At 37.3% G+C, this 13,527-nt stretch overlaps 1 protein-coding gene across 4 annotated transcripts in view; it reads right to left on the bottom strand.

Annotated features, from left to right (window-relative positions):
• CRPPA (CDP-L-ribitol pyrophosphorylase A) overlaps window positions 1–13,527 on the bottom strand; it is a 304,902-nt gene that overhangs the window by 219,616 nt on the left and 71,759 nt on the right. The gene's annotated exons all lie outside the window — the stretch shown is intronic.

The raw sequence follows: 13,527 nt of genomic DNA, 5'->3' as shown, positions 1-13,527 counted from the left end.
TAAAACTACCATTTGATCTTGGTTGGAAACCTCCAGTTTCTTAGACTGTCCTTAAAAAAAAAAATCAGGGAAGTACAACTGAAGGCATTAAAAACTTATTAGTAGCATCCTAGGTGCCTCCATCCATTATCTATCCACTAGATCTCCTTTATGAACTCCGACTATTATTTTTGATTCCCTTTTCAATTTTACTTTTATCAGTTTTAAGTGTACATGGTTTGAAGAACCAAATATCCCTACAAGATTCATTGTAAAATAGTTCACCTCGTCCACTTCACCGTAATGTGTCATCTCCAGATGCAATTATTTCTCCTTCTTTCAACTGATTATTATTCATTTCCATGTTTAACAGTCAACAATTGCAGGAGAACAAAGATAAGATCTCGGTGGCATGTAGTAATAAGCTTCCATCTCCCTCACACAGCTGTGGGTTAGCTGCGACAACTGCGCTTCTAGCTGCAGTGCTGAGTTGGCTGTAGCAGCTCTGACCTACTGGTCACCCTCTGCAAGACAAACTGGAGGGGCTGCAACCAACCAGTGTACGCCTAATGGCAATACTAGAACCACAGGAGGGGAAGTCCAACAGCAAATCACATTTAAGCCTCTGCCTAATCATGTCTGTGAAAAACCCCAAAGCAAGTTAGAAGGCCCAATCCAGAATCACCAACCAGAGAAATATACTTCATTCACCAAGAGGACATGGCAAGGGCACATGAGTAGAACAGTGTCAGAGGACTGAAAAACTGGAGTCAACTAACCTACTTACCACAACCTATCTCTGAACATACTTGTGAACATACTCTTCATCTTCTGAAATTTTGGCCATCTGTTGAAGAATTAATTTTGTCCCCCCTCCTTCCAACCTCACCACAATACACACTAATACTTACTGTTCTCCATCCCTTCAACGTCATAATTTTGGTTAAACCAGTATTGAGTGTTTACATCACTATGTAAGCATTCCTCCCAGCTAAGTCATAGATTAGAATTCCTTTCTTTCACAAGACTTTGTCTTCCCTGGAATTAGAACTTATCTTCTAAACTAAGTGTTTAGTTTTCTATATACTTAGGACTCATTCAACAGCTAATACTGAGGTATTTGTTTAGTTCTACTCTCCAAATGTTTAGACACAAGGCACTTCACCAATTTTATATTCCTGAAGTAATCACCCTTGGAGTCTTCAGAGCTTTCTGTCCAGTTACACAACTATCGTTCTAAAATCGCCCTATACCATCGTTGTGGGGATAATCTACATCTCTCTGCTGTCATGCATCCATTCTCTTCTGTATCCCATGTAATCTTTCTTGAATGATCACATCATTTTTACGGAACAAATCCTCTAATAGCTTTCTGAGAAAGGGAGCCTAAGAGTTATGTTTTTTTTTTTTAAGATTTTATTTTTTATTTGACAGAGAGAGCGACAGCCAGTGAGAGAGGGAACACAAGCAGGGGGAGTGCGAGAGGAAGAAGCAGGCTCACAGCAGAGGAGCCTGATGTGGGGCTCGATCCCATAACGCCGGGATCACACCCTGAGCTGAAGGCAGATGCTCAATGACTGAGCCACCCAGGCGCCCCAAGAGTTAAGTTTTTAAATCGCTTTTTACTGCCTCATTTCTTTGTCATTTCCTCCCCTTTATTTTCTCTTTTTTGACAATTTTTGTTATTGAGTATTGGCTCTCTTTGATTGTACTTCTAATTTTCTCTTCTTTCCTGTATTTCATCCTTTTGTCCTTTGGGAAAGCATTTCTCAGATTTGCTTTTATCCCAGATCTTTTATTCTCTAAATGTTGTTTTTGTTTTTTTTTACCACTGTGAACTTGTTTCCTGTTTACAATAACTTGATCTTTGTAATGACATTAACTTTTAAAACCTTTCTCTTTCCCAGCCTATTTGCTGCATCCTCCGTGTTACTCTTCCCTGTTTCAGTCTCTATCTTCCACAGGAAGTGCATTCTTTAGATGGCCCAGTAATACTTGTCAGCCTCTAAGAGTGGAAGATTCAAAAGCTATTAACCAATGTGGGCAGAGTTGTAGTTTATGAACAGTAACCTTCACCATAGTGTGATGGGGGTTAAGATGCTTACAGGGGAACCTCTGAAGTTAGCATTTTCAGGTCTTTATTTTTAGACTGGACAGATTCTCCAAACAAAACTCTTCCTATTTTCAGCCAAGAGGGAAAGCAAAGCCACCAAGATACCAGCTGCTGAGTGGGATAAGGGGCCATGGCTTTCCCCATTCAGCCACTAGTAAACACGTGGTCTGTGAGTCACTTTTAGGCAAGGCACTCATTCCATCAGCTATACCCAAAGTTTTCCCCAGACATAGGAAATATTTCACCCCTCACCTTCCTTTGTTTGGGGGTAGGGAGTAGGTCATGGAGAGGAGATGGTGAGTTATACACCAAACTGCTTCTTAAGTAGTTTCCAGTGAACCCTTCATATTTTGTACCCCCTTCACTCAGTTCTAAAGGTGCTGCCAGGCCCTCAACTTTTGGGGAACTCTATTGTAGATAATTTTAATTCCTAGCTTTCCCTACCACTCTTCTAATTGAGCCTTCTCAGATTTAATGTGCCAGTTACTTACTAATTCACCTGCTTTCTAGCTATTTGTTTACCATTGTCCCCTTATTCTCCTTATTCTGTGGGTCTATATTTTTAATCACTTTCTAGTAGCGTTATTTTTTTATTTTAAAGATTTTATTTATTTGTGAGTGAGCAACCACGGGGTTGGGGGGCAGGAGAGGGAGAAACTTCAGGGAACCTGACACTAGGCTCTATCCCAGGACCCCAACACTATGACCTGAGCCAAAGGCAGACACTTAACTGACTGAGCCACCCTGGCACCCCAGCTTTCTAGTAGCTTTAAATTAGGTTTCAGGAATGATCAAAATTATCTAAGTGTCCAGTCAGTTATCTTTACCCAGAAGCTGGAGTATGTGCATTTTAATTTCAAATTATTTTCCATAAAGGTGGTTTCAATTTATATTCCCATAAACAGTATATGCAAATGTAACAAAGTTGTTAACATGAGGTAAATGAATAGGCCTCAGAGGGACTGAAAAACCTCTGAATAAAATATTCTGTGTATAATGCGGTTATTTTTCTGGGAAAGGATTCTATAAGTTTGAACTTTTATAACACACATCGAAGTTTGGATCCATTGTTTTATGGTAATCATGTCATGGTCCATGGCTACAAATAATCCAATTATCTATCTATCCTTCCAGCTTTAACATCATTCATAGTATTATTTTTGCAAGGCAGCCTGGGAAGTTTGCCCAACAAAGAACAATATATACATTAGAGAAAAAAATCAAAGGCATGCTTGCACAGGTTTCTCACTCTGCAGTTACAGAGCCATGCTCAGAATGTTTCAAGTAGAAACAAAATAGCCTATCTTACAATTAGGTAAACAATGAACACCTGCATTCCATTTATCATTTGAAAATCAAACTTTAAGCATTTTGCATACATTTACATTGTTTGAATTATGCAATGCATTCTAGAATTGCAGGACAGACAGTTATCCAAGAAGCTTGGTTCTTACAATTTATCAGATCATTTTATGAATAAATAAGCAATTTCAGACTAAGCCCATATGAGGCTGATAATAGAGAAGCAACTCTCATGCTTCAGAAAACAAAGCACAAATGACCTGGCTGAGGACAGGATTTCTTTGTGTATAAGTTTTTAAATGATTTTACATAAGGTTATACTCCTCATAAAGTTACATATAGTTCAAGCACCTATCAACTGAAAAACAAAAGTGTCACTTTATTACATTTTTGCCAACCTTACCCAAAGGAAATTCTTTATGAACTTAGAGACAAATACTAGCCATTCGTATCAGTTGACTACTGCCTAGAAGATGTTATTTCCTGCTTGGCTTTCAAATAAATGGGGAGAAAAGTTAACATGGGAAAATGAGTTTCACCAGTAATTCTAAAACCCTATTTTTAGCCATTCTTTTGACCTTCACAATCAAATATTGTCAAGCACTATTAAAAACTTTCACCAGGATATTCTATTCTTCTCTCTTATGGACCATCTTTGGAAAAGTAAACTGATCAAAAGTTAGTGATAAAATTAAGATTAGAATGTTGCCCAGAAACACATTGACTGGACATACTACACATGCATTCTCTAGTCCCAATATAAACTAAGGGAAAAATGGAAACCCTTCAGCACTATCCAATCCCAGACACAAGGCAGCTTTAAATTTATGCAGAGAGAACTTTAAAAGGCCGATTTCAGAATGTCAAGAGATCATGATTATCTGAAATAAGTCCAGGAAATAGAAGGGAGAATCCAAAGCCACATGTTATTCCAGTAGCTACAGGATTGGTGACATTGTTACCCAACCTGAAAGATGTAGAAAAAAAGAGTAGGTATATTGGTTAAGCTAACGGCATCAGTTAGATTTAAGTTACCTGTAGGACATCTAGTAAAAATACTCCTAAGAAGTTGTAAATATATACCAAACATTCATGGGGAAAACATGAAAAGGAATGATCAGAAAAACTGATATACATTTACGAAGCAAATATTTATGGAAAATTTACCAGGCATTAAATACATTAGGTACTGAGAAGGAGGAGAAAGGCTGGGGAAAATCACACAGACAATTTTAACACAAGGACATCCCAGGCATATCAGAGGTATGTTTCATAGGCTGGGAGAACTGAAGAGAACCATCTATCATTTCAAAAGATTATTTTTTTTAATCGGCACATTGTGGAAGTTGCAGAAAATTTAACCAGAGTTCAGTGTAAGTAATTAAAACTTTAACAATTGACCAGAAGTACAGTTTTAAAATTAACCCACCTTTTTTCTACACAACTTGCCCAGTAGCATCTTTCTGGCTCACTCCTTGTAATAATTTAGCATCTTCAGCCTTATCTCTAGTTTTCTCCTATTTTCCATGACACTTTAACACCTTTACAAGTCTTTCACTTTGCAATTTAGTTCTGCACTAAATTAGTTCAGCACTAACTCTTAACTGACACATTACCTATGAAACTCTGTAGCTTTTTTTTTACGAATTGAGTTCTTTTGGATCTCTATCCCAATACAAGTCATAACTAAGAGTGGGAATTAAAGTTTCCTGAAGATAAGGCACTGAGGTAAATATGAACCCCCAAAAAGCTATTTGGTGGTAAGATGGAACAAAGACTGATCCGTACAACAGCATGACTATATCTCAAAATCATTATGCTTTCCTGTAATAAGCCAGACACAAAAAACTACACATCTATGATTCCTTTGTAGGACATTCTAGAAGGTGAAAAACTATAGAGACAGAAAACAGATCCATGATGGCTAAAGCCTGAGGGTGGAGAAAATGAATTCACTGCAAGTCTGGCCATATGATTTGCATTACCCAATAGGAGGCAGAAGTGACAGTGTCACAGTTACAAATCTAAACTTTAAGAAACCCTGGGTGTTTCCACTCTGTTCCACTTCTGCCATCTCCATAAAAGAACATGCCTGGATAAACTGCTCGTCAAAGAAGGGTGAAGAATGGGAAACTGTACAGCCTACACCTGCAATATGAGGCAGCTCTACCCCAAAACACAGCTATCTAGCCAAGTCCAAGATCAGAACTTCAGCCAACCCACAGATCCCTAAGTGTAAATTAATGTTGAACTACCATGTCTGTGGATGTTGTATTCACACCAATGATACAGCAATGGCAAACTAAGTTGTTGAAAATGTTTTTTTCAAATTTATAGCAACTAGGAAGAATTCGGTGAATAGTGTATCATATAATAAGCAACTATAAGTGACAGACTACAAATATATGCAACAGGAATCTCAGAGATGTACAAAAAATCAAATATTACAAGTATGACTCTCTTCATAAAAATACTCAAAACCAAGCAATTTTTGGACACTCTACTTATGTGTTAAGACTATAGAGGAAGGCAAGAAAATTATTAACACAAAATTAAACACAGTAATAGCAGGGAAGGGAACACATCAGGACAGGGATGCAAACAAAAAAAGAGCACACTGAAGATGTCAAATATACTGGCAATGTTACACCTCATTAGCTAAACAATGAAAACAAAAGCACCTATTTGTCTTTAAATCAGTCTATCAAATATATGCAATACATGCTAAGGAATGTAGTATACCCAACATGCATATTAACACATATATCCACAAAAGGCTTGCTGAGCAGAGAATGAACTAAGACCTGCATACCTGTCCCTCACCCACCCTGGACCCTGGGCTGGACAAACGTCATAGCGCAGAGAGCTACAGACTGGAAAGAAATTATTACAGCAGGATCATCTGGGCACATTAGAAGATCATCTAGGGACACCTCAACTGCAATATTTCTTCTGTAATAGCTAACATCCTATTCTAAGGAATTTAATAAATCCCCTTAGCTACAAGGAGTTGAGATTTCATTTGTTATCAACAAGTATATGAAACACGGGAGTAAAAACACAGCCCAATAGATAGATCACTTTCTGCATGTTCTATGGATTGCATCATGGATCGGCAGAGTATGCCACTGGCAAACAGCAAAGGGTCCAGGCCATCCCACCAGCCTCTGATGTGCTTAGACCCTTGTGTTTCATATACTACACTGGCCCTTGCCTCTAGTACACTCTCCATTACACCACCTCTATCCTTATTCTCCTTGTGTAATCTGCCCACAACGTAACAACTGAGTTGTCAAACAACAATTCCAATGTCATCCTCATTTTATCTCAGTAGTGGAAATACCTACAATAATGTGAGGTTTTCAGTATTTGCCTCCATTTGCCTGCTTTTATCACAATTAGGACATCATCAGATGACATACTGTATACCTGAACTGGCTTTGGGTATAGTACATATATTGGGTGCTTACCCTGTCCCTCTTTTTTTTTTTTTTTCTTTTTTTTAAGGGAATGCCTAATCCACAGTCCTAGCTAAAGCAGCAGCAACCTTGTTTTATTTCCTGTCATTTCTTCCCTCCCCAACCCCATTCTGCTGTTCAGTCTGTTGGTGGGGACCTATCACCACAGTAGCCCGTCTATCAGATGATCCACGGCTTCTGATCTGGGTGGACAAATAAAGCAGAGTAAATCGTATACCATCTGCAAGAAATTTGAACTACAACATAAAAAAAGAATCTGCAAGTTGGTCAAGGAAGCCAAACCTACAATGGCACATATGTTATTCTTATGGCTGAAGAGCTATGGAAACTAAAGCTCAAGTTACAGGAAACAGAAATCGTAAAGGTAGCAGAGGAATAGCAAAAACAAAAAAACAAACAACAACAACAACAACAAAGGATTTAACATAAAGCAACAAAAAACATGGCTCTAACAAAGGTCTCAACAACTTGCCAGTTACCAATTATATTTTTCCAGAAACTTACAGGTCTTTCTCTAAAAACTTGAAGTCTGTGTTCTTTGCAAGCACAAGAGATAGGGAGGTTCCCTGGACATTAGAAAGTTACAGCAACAGTAAGAATTCTTATTAGAGGCAATTACCTCAAAATTCTCCTGCAGAACTGGGGACTGCGTAACCACAAGAACATCATTGATGATTGTTTGTAAATACAGCCAATTACCCAAAAACCTTTTCCAAACCAAAATGACGAGTATCAGACTGAAACTCAGCAAGACTGCACCCTAGTACCTCTTGCACAATACATGTGAAATCCGCAGTCTCAGCTTCACATCAGCATGAACACTGATAGAATCTTCTATGGCGCTTAATGGTTCTAGAGCACCTTACGTTATCTCAGGTTCATAGGATTTCATTTTCAACTGTAAATAAACATATAAAGTAGAACACATCTATACAACCAACATCACAAGGAAGAGTACTGACTCCTTTTAGGGTAACATGTTGGTAAAATATAGACTTGGCAACACAAAAGGAAATGATAGTGTGTCCAAAACCTGTTAGAAATTTAATCTTCATGCTCAAAAAAACATGATCTAATAATACTCTTTCGTAACAAAAATTAGAATATATATTCATCAAGAAAAACTAGAGGAGAAAAAAGTTCAGTGACAGCACTAAGAATAAAATATAGGATTCCTACCCACCGCCAGGTCTCAGTCCTCTGAAGGAATTCCATTCCCTCCTTGATTAATAATTATTATTCCTTAAGTGTTGACAGTTATTCCCTGCTATTCAGTGTAAGCAAAATCACATTTTTCCCCCCAAAGGATTAACATGATATTAAACAGGCATCTAACAGACACAGGCCTAAATTAAATACGAAAAACAAAAAACACACAGCTGATTAGTTTTCGTTGTGAAAATATCAAGAGTAGGAGGAAACATATGTAGAGGCTAAAGAAAGAAATCTCTCTTAAAATGTGAGTGTCCTAAGATCAAAATAGATCGTCTGTCCTACAAACCCATCACAGAGGTACTGTTTCTCTAGAGAATCCTCATGAAAAGATTTAAGAGTCATAAAGTTCATTATGAGCTAAAATTATCCAGATTTGTAGGCATTGGGACCACAGGAAAGCTGGAGCAAAATTCCTAGAAAAAAGTGACTGATGTTAGATACCTTTCGTTAATTTTGCATGTGTTATGTTTTGAGGTTAAGAGAGAGAGAGATTCAAAACATGCCTGAAGAGTTCTTTCCCAATCTTGCGAGTCTCTGTTGTGTGGGGTTTTTTCCCCACAAAGTGTGCTTGTTAAAGGTCTCAGAGTGGTAACACTGGAGACTACAAGCTATCTCTTGATCACTCATATACACAGCAAAAAGATGTAAAATGGCCTTCCTGATCGAACTCTAAATTGGACCAATTTGGGACCAATTTTGTGTAGTGCCTGAAAACTACCAAATCATGAAAAAGCCATTTTATTTTCCCCCCAGCCAATACCATTTCTGGATGCCTTGCTGCAGTGTCAAAGAAAAACAGAAGTTTGAATCTTGAGGTCTTTCTAGGTTAAAATAAAGTGAAAATAAGTGCCTGGAATCGGACCTTCCAGTTCATTTTCAGGTTTTAACTTTGTCACATTTTTCCTGCAAGAGTAGAAATATTTCATAGCATCCTTTCAATCATCCACCTGAAAGAAACAGTTTTCCTTCACTCATTTCCCACAGTGGGGAGGTCTCCAATTCACTCCAGGTGAAATTGATTATCTTCAAATAGATCACAGCCTTGGGGGAAAACAAGGGAAGGTGGCCAGGACTCAATGGTGTCAAGTAACAAGCACCTTGAACACTGCGGTTCTGAGAGCATCTTGTGCAGCCAAAAAAAAAAAAAAAGTAATTCCAAGGGAATAGCTGCTAGAGATAAGCATGTGTTCTCCCCAGGGTAAAATGCTCTTCCTTTCATATATTCATTTCATTCAAAACGTTCCTTAAGGTAAACAGTGTTTTTCATCTTGAATTTTTTATATCATTATGTATGTATCCTTATCTACATATAATTTATCAATATATGCACTAAAGAGGACGGGGAAGCTCCTTGGCTCAGCACTAAAGGTGCAATTTGCAACACATACTCATTGTACCTTACTTTACACAGGAGTGGAAATTCAACACAGCTGACAGGGTGTGTCCCATCGCTAACTTGCTACAAAATGCTGGGCCATATTCACCCCCATGAGCTGCTTTTGCCTCAGGCTAAGACACACTGCATAATGTTAGTCTCTTTTCAGTTCTCTATAAAGCTCAGAGGCTTCCTGTTCTAACCTTCTCTCATATTTTTTAAAGCCGCGTATGTATTTCACATTAGACAGTAATTAACCACACTCACTGTAGAACCCTTAGTAGGAGAAAACATCTTCCAATTCAACCACAATACTTTGAGGCATTTTTTTAATGCCTCCCCTTTTTTTTAAAGTTTATTCAGTCTCCTGAGAGATTTTAGAACCCTGCCTTAACTTTTAACTGAAGGATTTATATATCCTGCATATTTCATTGTGCCAATACTCCGATTAAATGCAGAACAATCTAAATAGACTACATTCAAAGTACCACCAGTCTTGCTTCAAATTCTGTGAGAAGCACCAAAGCCCTACACCTAGAGTAAGTCATAATACTCTTACAGACAATTCATATATTGTTGGTTTGTTTTTAACAATCATAAATATGTAACTCTCTACCTATATTTTGTTGATGAAATCCTCCATACTATGTTTTGAGGGAGAAAACGGTAATTTAGTTGTTAAGATTTTTTTTTTTAATATCTTTCTTTTTTACCTTTTGACCCCCTTCACTCATGTCTCCCACCCACTCCTCACCTCTTACCTCTGGTAACCACCCACCTTCTCTCCATAACCATGAACTTGAGTTTTGATTTTAAGACTCCACATATTTTTCTTTATTCACCATTTATGGGCACTTTGGTTGTTTCCATATATTGGCTATCATAAATAATGCTGCAGTGAATGTAGGTGTGCAGATATTGAAGGTTTTCCTTCTCTTGTGATCAATACCCAGAAGTGGAAGAGCTGAATCATGGTATTTCTCCACTTGAGCTACCTCCATACAGTTTGCCAGGGCAGCTGCACCAATTTACATTCCATCAACAGTGCAGGAGGGTTCCATCTTATCCCCACATCCTCACCAACCTCTGTTATATCTTGGCTCTCTGATACTAGTCATTCTGACTGGTGTGAGGCGACAGCTCATTCATTTCCCTGATTAGTGATGTTGAGCATCTCTTCACGTACCTGTGGGATAGCTGCAGGTCTTCTCGAAAAATGTGTTCAGATTATCTATTTTTTTTAGATATTTTTCTATTGAATTGTAGGGGTTCTTCATGTATTTTTGATACAAACCTCTCATCAGTCACATGATTTGTAAATACGTCTTCCCACTCAGTAGGCTATATTTTGATTTTGTTTTTTCCCCTCACAGTGTAGCTTTTTTCAGTTTGATGGAGTCTCACTTATTTCCGTGTCTGTTCTTGTTTTTGGAGTCAGATCCAAAAAAATCATTGCCAAAAATCAACGTCAAGGAGCCTACCACCTAAACTGGCTTGGAGTTTTATGGTTTCAGATCTTACACTCAAGTGTTCAGTACATTTTTGAGTTACTTTTTGTGTATGGTACAAGATAGTGGTCAAGTTTTCTCAGGCATATGGCTGCCTCGTGTCACCCATACCACATTTATTGGAAAGACTATCCTTTTCCCATATGTTTCTGACTTGTCATGAAGTGACCATATACACGTGTGTGTATCTGGGTGCTCTGTTCCATTGACACTATGTGTTTATCCTGATAACACAGTGCTTTAGTTACTATAGCTTTATAATATAGTTTGCAATCAAAAAGCATAACGTCTCCACATTTGTTCTTGCTCAAAACTACTTTGGCTATTCATGGTCTTTTGTAGTTCTGTACAAGTTTTAGGATGATTTGTTCTATTTCTTTGAAAAATGCCACTGGAACCTTGATAGGGATTGCACAGAATCTGTAGATTGCTTTTACATCCTAAGTATTGATTCTTCTAATCCATTAGCACGAAAATTTTTCCATTTATTTATGTCTTCAATATTTTTTATCCTAGTTTTCAATATGAAAGTCTTTCACTGCATTGGTAAATTGTTCCTACATATTTTATTCTTTCTGATGCAATTATACATGGGATTTTCTGTTTGTTATTAGTGATAGAAACAAATTTCTGTGTTTTGATTTTGTATTCTGTAATTTATTCATTCTAACAGGTTTTTTTGGTGGACTCTGTAGTGTTTATTACATATACCATGTCATCTGCAAATAGTGAGTTATTTTCCTCCTTTTCAATTGGATGCCCCCCCTTTTCTTTTTGCTTAGTTGCTCTAGCTAGACCTTCCAAAATTATGCTGCATGAACGTGGGGATAGTGAGCATCCTTGTCTTCTTTCTGATCTTTAAGGAAAGGCTTTCAGCTTTTCATCATTCAGTATGATGGTTTATGTGGGCTTGTCATCTAAGATCTTTATTATGTTGAAATATATCTGCTCTATAAACCCTCTACTTTGTTGACTCATTAAAAATGGAGGTTGATGATTTTTATACTTCATTTTGTTCATGTGAGATATCATGTGGACTCATTCATAGATGGTGACCCTTCTTCCATCACTGGAATAAACCCCCCATGACTGTGGTGAATAATGCTTTCAATGTGTTGTTGCATTCAGTTTGCTAATGTTTTGTTTAAGATTTTTGCATTGTGTTCATCAGAGATACTGGCCTCTAATTTTATTTTCTTGTGTCATCTTTGCCTGGTTTCCATATCAGGGTAATTCTGACCTCATGAATGTGTTTGGAAGATATCCCTTTTCTATGTTTTGGATGACTTTGAGAAGGGTTGATATTCTTTAAAAATTCACACATTCTACCAAATATTTAATCTAAAACTGCTTTCAGAATATTATCAGGTCCTCAGATTGTACAGACTCAATATTAGATTGAAAAAAAAAAAAAACCAATACATTTACTTCAATTTGAAGGTATTATAAAGTGGAAAATTAACTCCTTAGAGGTACTGCTTCCCACTGTGCCCAGTCTTTTCCTCTCATTTGTAAACTGCATATAATACAAGCCTACTGAAAACCCCACACACATGTATGCATGCACACCGACAAGAAAAGCCAAGGACTTTATGGTCAGATTAAGCCTAAAATTATGTGTTTTCTAAAAGAATATCTTCAGTTATTAAAAACCAAAGGCCTAAATAAAATTTAATTCCCATTTGGTTACAATCACAAAGACATAAAGGTCAAGTATCTAGAAACCCCAATGTAAGCCATAAGTATAAGGAATACTGCATTAAACTCTGTGGGATTTTCAGATTATACCAGAAAATGTTCTTGCCTGTTTCAATAGCTTTCTCTAAATTTAGAACCTAGAAATGGTCTATCACCAAGAATCAGGAGCTCAAAATTCTATTTCAGTTTCCTGTAGCTTTCTTTCTTCCAAGTGATAAAGTCTGTGAAATCATATTAAAGACAATAAAATGCACTAATCCATTACACATACGCACACACTAAAAAGTGTCATATGTCTGGAACTGTGCGAAGCAGTAAGAACCAATTCGCTGCATCCTTAAAGTTCTATAGCACAAATAAAAATTTAGTTTTGTCAATTTGTTAACTCATTATATAAAAAGTATGGTTAATGATACAACTTAGCAAAACTAAGTACATTTCTATTCTTCAGCGAAGTAGGTAAGATTGCCTTTATCTCAACTTGTCACCACTACTCACCTATGTGTATCTTCTCTGTGACTTTAGTTGAAAAAGAAAGTTAAAGTAAATGGATGAAATTGTCTAGAGGTGTCCCGGTTTCTTGTGCAGAAATGTACTTGTTCCTCAGGGTATTACTAGCAGAAAATTCTCCTTATGCAGGTAAGTTTGGGAAATGCTACCTTAAACTTTAGCAACTTCTTTTCCGTCTTTGGTTACTAATATCCATTTTAAATATTCAAGTGGGGGATATTGTGACTATTATTTCCCGAATGTATTTTACCATGAAGCCTCTTCCCAAAAACTTTTTTTTTAAGATTTTATTTATTCGACAGAGATAGAGACAGCCAGCAAGAGAGGGAACACAAGCAGGGGGAGTGG

This window comes from Ursus americanus, chromosome 3 (assembly GCF_024610735.1).
Source record: "Ursus americanus isolate L20-20 chromosome 3, mUrsAme1.1.p, whole genome shotgun sequence".
Lineage (NCBI taxonomy): Eukaryota > Metazoa > Chordata > Mammalia > Carnivora > Ursidae > Ursus > Ursus americanus.
This window is presented reverse-complemented; position numbering and strand designations above follow the sequence as displayed.